At 43.0% G+C, this 6,199-nt stretch overlaps 1 pseudogene; it reads right to left on the reverse strand.

The window, feature by feature from the left end:
- Positions 1-2,576: 2,576 nt before the first annotated feature.
- On the reverse strand, positions 2,577-3,566 carry LOC112810677 (large ribosomal subunit protein uL10 pseudogene; annotated as a pseudogene).
- Positions 3,567-6,199: the final 2,633 nt, after the last annotated feature.

Here is a 6,199-nt window from a genome sequence, read left to right on the forward strand (position 1 = left end):
AGAAAGACAGTTTTGTTCTTTCATAGTTAGTGGGTGGGGGAGTGCTAATACTTCTTGTTGATAAAATATTTATAAGGCAGTATTTTCAAAGTTATACAATCGAGATGGTAAACACACTTATATGAAATTTAATGAGGCCAAGTGGGAGTGTAGTTAAATATCTTCTTAGAAATCTTGGCAAGTTACAGTGGAGATTAAGATTCTAAGTCATTTTAAAATAGGATGCAATAATCTGTTACCTTTCAACCCTTTTGTAATTGTAGTGGGGAGTCATACAAAAAGTATAAATATTAAGATTCCTTATGCTGATGTTTTTTTGGCTTGTCCGTATCTCTAGAGCTTCTTTTTCTTTTCAGACCACACACTTGGCTAAATGTTATCATTTGCATTTTGATAATACACTGGATTTGTTAGTGGCAGAAATATCTTTATAAATAAATTAGAAGAAATTTTAAAATGTTTCATTTCCATTTGTAAACATCTATTGGCACAAAGAGCCCCATGTCATCAACAGAACTTTTATACTATGGTAGAGTTTTGTAATATGCGATAAGAAAGCATTGGTAATTGGGCAGACAGTGCAAGGAGTCTTGGTCTAAGAAGACAATCCTCCATGGGGCTGATGCCCTTCTAAGCAAATTCTATTAAGAACTGAGGTTTTTATTTTATTTTTTTATTTCCCGATCATCATCCACATTGTAAGAGAAACCCATACCTTAAATATAAAATTGGCTGGTACAAGTTATTTTAAAAAGTTCACTTTGATTTTTGAAGCAAGATTGTATGATAGACTTTTAGTCCTGCATTTTATTGATTTACTGAAAAGATTTTATTCATTTGTTTATTTTAGATGGAGGGGGGGTTGGGGAGAGAGCGCACATGCTAGCCAGGGGTGGGAGAGGGAGAGAGAATCCTGAGCAGACTCTGCATTGAGCACAGAGCCTGATGGGGTGCTCAGTCACATGACCCTGAGATCATGACCTGAGCCAAAATCAAAAGTCAGATGCCCAATCAACTGAGCCACCCAGGCACCCCTAGTCCTGCATTTTAAAAGCTCCCCTCATTTCCCACCTCTTAAGAAATTTCAGTCTGCCTAACCATCCCCAGTGTGCTTAGGGGAGCTGGTTTCCCTGAGTGTATCTAGGATGCTCCCTGTTTGCCTGGCCATCCTCATAAGTCCCACTAAACTCAGCTGCGTTATCCCAAGAGGAGCTTGATACTTTCTCTCTGAGCAGCATTGGACAATAGGATGCATACTTGATCAATGCTGCTGCGTGGCATCTCTTGGTTCCTGCTGATGGAAAGACTTCCTTTTGGCTGGACTGATGATTAAAAATTCAGTATCCTGAGGACCTGAGGCTGCCACGCTACACTTACTCCCCCATCTTGCCTTCTCAACCATCATTACATACTGCCTGGAGTGTTGAGAAAGATTTATCCCCCCTCTTTGGCTGGAGGTACTCCCTCTTTTTCCCATTGGATTTGAGAAGTTGGAAACAGGCTTCAAACCCCACTTGTCCTTTTATTGTGTTCTGTAAGTCTGTGTTCCTCTGTAAAGGTAAAAAAGAACCTGCTCTTGGTCTTACCTAGGGCCTAGAAAATTCATCTTAAATCAGGCTCATTCCCTCTTCCTGATATGGTCATTGTGATCTCATTCCATTCATTATCGAATTTCTCAGTCCTCTTCTTTTTTTTTTTTAAAGATTTTATTTATTTTTATTTATTTGTGAGAGAGAGAATGAGAGATAGACAGCATGAGAGGGAAGAGGGTCGGAGGGAGAAGCAGACTCCCTGCTGAGCAGGGAGCCCGATGTGGGACTCGATCCTGGGACTCCAGGATCATGACCTGAGCCGAAGGCAGTCGCTTAACCAACTGAGCCACCCAGGCGCCCCTCAGTCCTCTTCTTAATGGGTCAGCTTTTTTCCTTCTGATTTCTGTGGGTACATGACATCAGAAGTTACATAAATGATTACAAAGTAGGTGGGAAAAAAACAAAGCTCTATTTCTTTAATAGAACTTCCTTTTTAAGCCACTATTCTCACTTGGTAGTGGAAGACAATGCTTGTCACCTTTATGTATTCTAGTCAACGGCATTTTAAATGTTTTAAATGATTCTTTTGTGTAAATATTCAGTCAGATTTGCATATTATTATCTCAGCTGTTCCCAGCTCTGTCTCCCGGTCTTCTCTTTTCCCTACTCAAGGTCCTGCTTCTGTTTCACTGGGCTCAAGGTTCCATTAGCTGGCCGTGGAAGGAAGAGTGGGAGTTTGCTTATGTGGATAGTATATGGTGTGGCAGCTTAAAGGCTGGTCCGCTCCCTTAGTTTCATTTCTTGCCCAGATGCCAATGCAGTCTAGCTATTGATGTCCATAGTTGAGTCTCTAGACATGGAGGTTGTCCAGCATTGGCCTTTTTGTGTGGCATGGTAGATGATTTTCCTGTGTCCAACTGGTGCCTTTTATAGCATAATGCAGGGGATCCTGTAGAGACAGCATTGCCTCCCTCCCTCTTTTCAAGTTTTTGCTAGTGTGGTTCTCTTCATTTTTTTTTTTTTTTAAGAGAAGTAGGCCTTTATTTTCTTGTTTCACATATAAAGTTGGCTAAATCGGTTGCTTTTTGGTGATTAGTGAAGGAGACCAAATCCCATATCCTTGTCCAGCTCCTCCGACTCTTCCTTTGTTTCTACCTTGGCTGGGGCCTCGGCAGCAGCAGGTGCAGCAGTGGTGGCCTCGGCCACAGGGGCAGCAGCCACAGAGGCAGAAGGATCAGCCAAGAAGGCCTGGATCTTTGCAGCAAGTGGGAAGGTGTCATCAGGCTCTGCAGACAAAGCCAGGACCCACTTGTATCCATTAATGATAGAAAGGGGCACTGATGCAACAGTTGGGTAACCTGTCTGCAGACGTACACTGACGACATTGCAGACACCCTCCAGGAGTGAGAATGCAGTTTCCTCTGTGATGTCAGGCACTTCAGGGTTGTAGATGCTGCCCTTGTCAAACACATACTGGATGATCAGCTCAAAGGAGAAGGGGGAGATGTTCAGCATGTTCAGCAGTGTGGTTTGCTGGCTCCCACTTTGTCTCTAGTCTTAATCAGCTGCATATCAGTCAGGATTTCAGTGGTGCCCCTGAAGATTTTAGTGGCGGTGCCTAAAGCCTGGAAGATGGAAGACTTCTCGGGCCCCAGACCAGTGCTCTGGGCTGGCACAGTGACTTCACACAGAGCTACGGCTCCAGCTGGTACCTTAGTGGCTGGCAGCATGTCCCTGATCTCAGTGAGGTCCTCCTTGGTGAACACAAAGCCCACATTCCCCTGGACATGAGGCAACAGTTTCTCCAGAGCTGGGTTGTTCTCCAGATGCCCTTGCATGGGCCTTGTGCGTCGTGGTGTTCTGGCCCATCAGCAGTACAGCAACCTTCCCGCGGAGGGACATAAGAATATGTTGCATCTGCTTGGAACCTACGTTGTGTGCTCCCACAGTGAAGCATTTTGGATAATCATCCAAAAGTTGGATGATCTTAAGGAAGTAGTTGGACTTCCAGCCTGCCCGGTCTTCCCTGAGCATCACCAGTTGTGTGTGTCAGGGATTGTCACGTAGGGTTCAAAGACAATGTCACTCTCATGAGGATGCCTGGAGAGACCTCCTCATTCTTCTGGCTGGCCTCTTTTGGGGCTAGCAAGCGGAATCATCTTACCAGATACTTTCAAGTGTCTATTCTTTTTTTTTTTTTAAAGATTTTATTTATTTATTTGAGAGAGAGAGAGAGAGAGCACAAGCAAGGGGAGCGGCAGGCAGAGGGAGAAGCAGCCTCCCTGCTGAGCAGGGAGTCCGATGTGGGGCTCGATCCCAGGACCCTGGGATCATGACCCCCGCTGAAGGCAGACGCTTAACCAACTGAGCCACCCAGGCGTCCCATCAAGTGCCTCTTCTAAGTTCGCAAAAAACCTGGAAATCCCCACTCCCTCAGACTTGCTGTTTAGGAAACCAGAGGTGATGTTTACTTGTTCCTTCTCCTCTCCGCTGACCTTTTCCTCAGGACTGCCCAGCATCCTACTAGGTCTGCTACTCACCACAGAAGTGGTTGGCAGTCCCCTCCAAAATCACCCTCACACTCTGGGGAGATGCTCTTAGGCACTCACCCTTCCCTTGGGCTTACAGTAGGAAGTGAGGAGTGGGCGGTCCCAAATATGGCATTTACTTTTTTTCTTTAGTATGATTTTCCAACTTGTGTATTTTGTCCTCTGGAACAAAGGATAAGGAGGAACATAGAATAAATCTTCATGTCCTTTCCTGACTGTTTTTATCTTACAGCCAGCTAGATGTGCACTGAACAGTTTGTAATCTGAGTCTGTTTGTGTGTGTGTGTGTGTGTGTGTGTGTGATGGGTGTTTGTTTTGAAAGTAGAGAGTTGTTAAGGAGAGGAGAGAAGCTGAAATCATCACTCTGTGTTTCAAGTTGCAGGTTGATAGGAATGACCCATTAGGGAGAGAAGATTTGATGTAGGAGAGGGGAGAGCATTGCTGGAGTGATTGCTTAAACAGGAAGAAGGGATGGTAGTTAGTGCTCTGTTGGTCTGCCTACCTGGACTTTTGCCTTTTGCTTTTCAGTTGAAAGTTTCCTGCCTTGTTCACTCTTGCCTGATTATTGCTTCGGGTGTTCTGAATAATGTAGCAGAGTCCTTAAGTTAAGGATCAGAGAAGAAATCAGAACTTTTGAGAGGTCCAAATTTTGGACTTCCTAGGTTTTTCACAACAGCTTTGTATTGTGAGTTTAAAGTAGCAATATTCAACCAGAAGAAAGCAATAAAAACTTAGAGATAATCATGGTTAGGTCTGTAGATTGATTTGTTTTCCTGAACAAAAATGCAAACTTCTCCCATAATGGTAAGTGTTAGTGCTGGAGTTGGGAAAGCAGTTGGGGCATGGACTCAGGATAAGTATAGAGGACCGGAGCGTCAACATCAGAACAAGGTAGAGAGTGTCTTATTGAAAATTATATTATTTTTAAGTCCAGTGAGTCGTTGTAACATCACATTGAAGGATATTATCACAACTCCCTGAACTTGTAAATTATGCAGCAGTCTTTCTTGTCTGGGATGAACATGTGCATCTGTGCTTTGCTTCCAAGAATGAATATTATGCTTGTTTTACAACTGCATAAAACTTAGCATAATTCAATGTGCAGGTAACTGCTTTAAAATACTATTCTACAGAAATGATATCATTCTGAGCTCAGAAAGAAAGGGATAGGAAATCTCCTTAGGCTTCATTGCTGAATACACAGAGTCCTTAATAGACTATTTAGACCTATCAAGAGTCAGAAGTGGGTTTCTTTTAGCGGAGGGATATGACAGACCAACATGGCTGACATCAGAATGTTAGGAAGACACATCTGGGAACGTCCAGTAAAGAAAATGGCAATGTTAGGGAGATCTAGCGAGAGACAAAGAAGTCCAAGTGGAATGAAAGAGAATGTAGGCAGGAAGCTCTGGTGGGGTTGGAAGTTGAAGACCAGAGGGGAAGGTGGAACAGAGGTAGAGGGTGATACCAAAAAGGGGCCACGTGGCCAGTGGGGAAGGCAAGCCTGACAGGTGGAAACAAAATGTTAGCCAGAAGCCTATAGAGAGGTTAGAAGTGCTCAGAATCCAGGCAAGAAATTCACTAACACTTATAGGGCCTGAGAAGCAACGAATAACATGAGCTCAAGATAGGATTCCAAGCTCAAAACATTCTAAGACAGAGACCAGATATGGTGTGATGGAGATAAATAGGTTAATGTGGCTCAGTGAGTAATGTGGTCAAGTTATTCTAACGCTTGGCTCTCTAGATTTTCACACACACACACACACACACACACACACACACACGGAGGACTGAAAAATTAAAGAACAGAATGTTCACAAAATCTCTTAAGTAGAAGGAAAATATAAGTGATTTCATTTTCTTTTTGCTTCTGTATGCTTTCTAAATTGTCTTCAGTGAATGTTGTTAAAAAAATAATATAAAAATTAAAAAAAATTGACCCAAATGAATTGCAGTGTATTTGCAGAGAGTTTGAGAATTTGGTATTTTGTTCAGTGACTGGTGACTGATCCTGCCTAGAAGGGGCACAGATGTAAAACTAAATTATTGCAGGACACAATAAATTCTCTTGGAATTGTGTAAATTTCCATATTCAGTCTGCTTGCCTTTTGTCAT

This window comes from Callorhinus ursinus, unplaced genomic scaffold (assembly GCF_003265705.2).
Source record: "Callorhinus ursinus isolate GAN/ISIS: 27379988/994484 unplaced genomic scaffold, GSC_fseal_2.0 scaffold2, whole genome shotgun sequence".
NCBI classification, from domain to species: Eukaryota; Metazoa; Chordata; class Mammalia; order Carnivora; family Otariidae; genus Callorhinus; species Callorhinus ursinus.